Source organism: Lipophrys pholis (assembly GCF_963383615.2).
Source record: "Lipophrys pholis genome assembly, chromosome: 22".
Taxonomy (NCBI): Eukaryota; Metazoa; Chordata; class Actinopteri; order Blenniiformes; family Blenniidae; genus Lipophrys; species Lipophrys pholis.
The window spans coordinates 16,476,742-16,479,014 of record NC_137644.1 but is presented as its reverse complement, the minus strand read 5'-3'; the positions used below and the strand labels follow the sequence as shown (position 1 = coordinate 16,479,014).

At 47.0% G+C, this 2,273-nt stretch overlaps 1 protein-coding gene across 1 annotated transcript in view; it reads right to left on the bottom strand.

Moving 5' to 3' along the window:
* Positions 1 to 1,945: 1,945 nt before the first annotated feature.
* Positions 1,946 to 2,273, bottom strand: part of cacna1c (calcium channel, voltage-dependent, L type, alpha 1C subunit) — a 143,853-nt gene continuing 143,525 nt past the window's right edge. The window contains exon 52 of the mRNA XM_080491898.1: positions 1,946 to 2,273. This exon is cut by the window's right edge and continues 572 nt beyond it. The gene's annotated coding sequence lies outside the window, so the exon portion shown is untranslated.

The window sequence follows — 2,273 nt, the reverse complement described above, 5'->3', positions numbered from 1 at the left end:
AAGGAGGCCCATTAGCACACACACACACACTCACACACACACGCTCGACACCATACTTGTAATGCTACCTTAATTTACTGTCTAGGCTTAAAATCAGCTTTTTAGAATACGTAAGTAACCACTCGAACGCACACGCTCGCTCACACTTTTTTTTTTTTTTTCTCTTCTGGGAAAAATAAATAAATAAATAGATACAATCTGTAAAAGGTGCATACTGATAAGAGAGAAAGACCCCCTCTTTTTAGATACACACACTATCTCGCACACTCACACACACACACGCGCAGACACGCACACATCCGGTACTAAATTGCAGACACACACACACACACACACACACGTCCGTACGCACAAATATAGTTTTACGCTCACACGCAAACATTACGCCCTGCTGCGATACTTAAAACGTCTTAAAATTCTCCTAAAATAAAACCGAGCAAAAATACATTTAGAAGACCAGCACCCCGATTGTGCAAACAAATCAAGGATAAATTAAACCAATAACACCATGAATATAAAACAAAAATAGTCATGGCTAGCCAGTTTTGCACGATATTAAACTGTTAAATACATAGTGGGTGTGGTCTGTAGAAAGAGTGTGTGGCAGCAAATCCAATAGGATTCCACTCTGAGAGGAAGAGGAGTGTCTCGGAGAAGGAAGTGAGGTTGATTGATGGCAGATCCCACGTGGATCCATGCCTGGAGTCTGTTTTTCGTTTCAATCGGTCACTCACGTCGTCGTCTCCTCCACCCCGCCTTCTCTGTCGAAACAAAACAAAACAAAACTCACGCCTCCCCGAGGGCTGAAAAAGGTAATAAAAAAAACTAAAACCCAGCGATGGAAGGATAGAGGGACGAACTAACCAAAGAGGAGGGAGGAAGGACAGAGGAAGGAGTGAGGAACGGTGAGGTACGAGGCAGAAAAAAAGGGGGCTGAAAGTGCTCCTCCCGTTTCCTGTTTGGGGCAGCAAGTCGGTGTGGCCAAACGAGGAAAAGTGGTGGTGGAGGAGGCGGAGCCAGATCAAGGTGACGGACATGGTGAGTTTGTCTCTCGCTGGAGTCGTTACCGACCAGGAAAAAAAAAAAAAAAGAAGAAAGAGCTGGCTCGCTTCCTTTTTTGGCCAGAGAGTGTCTCTCTGCCTGTGCCCCCCTTATAGTCGCCCCCGTTGTGGCTGTTGGACCATCCCTCAGATCCTTCCCCCCCCTTGGCAGGGGGTGGTGTGTCACCTTAAAATCCCCACCCCCAGGCTGGCAGGGCTGTGCTCCAAGGTTCCTTAGCTTTGGAAGAGGAGGAGAAATGAGATTTCAAACAGGGTTATTCTCAACCGCTGTTTTACTCAATACAGCGCTTCATTCATCAGTGAACCCAAGAGGGAGGCGTTGACCTTTGACCTCAAGTGGGCGCGGTCGGATTGTAATCCTTAACTGACCCCTCCACGAGCTGGTTTGCTGTCCCGTACCTGGCATCATGGCGGCCAGACAAACAACAGTAGCACAACACCAAAGTAGGCATAGGAAACGAAAACGTTAAAACACTCCACATCTGCAGGACGCCCATAAAAGGACTTCCTGCCTTTTCCTCGTCACTTACTCCATCATTCATGTTTTTATTTGTCTGGGGTTTTTTTGTTGGGTTTTTTTTTTTTTTTTTTTTTTTTTGCTTGTCTCTACATTTCTGCTCTTCTCACTTTGAGGACATAATAAAACTGTGAGGCACTTTAGAGACACACTCAGACATGTGTGGAGAGTACACACACACACACACATACACACACATAAATCACATTGGCGCGCACGCACACGCACGCACACACACACACACACACACACACACACACACACACACACACACACACACACACACACACACACACACACACACACACACACACACACACACACACACACACACACACACACACACACACCAAGCATACACCCAGATAGTTGATAGTGTTGTACACTTTAATACAAACAGTCCCACACATACTAACTCATAGAGGCCAACAAAGTCATACCCAGGTGTTTCAGGTTGCATCACTGGCCGCCATCATCTGAATCGGTTATGTCTTGCAGGGAGGCAGACAGTGTATGTACTTGTGTGTGTGTGTGTGTGTGTGTGTGTGTGTGTGTGTGTGTGTGTGTGTGTGTGTGTGTGTGAAGGGTGGGGACAGACAGATCCAGCCACGGCGCTGTTATCCAGCACTGACAGGCGTCAGTCTCTGATGATGTCGGAGGGGCCAGGTTGGCCATTTCGAACCCGTCGAGCCGTT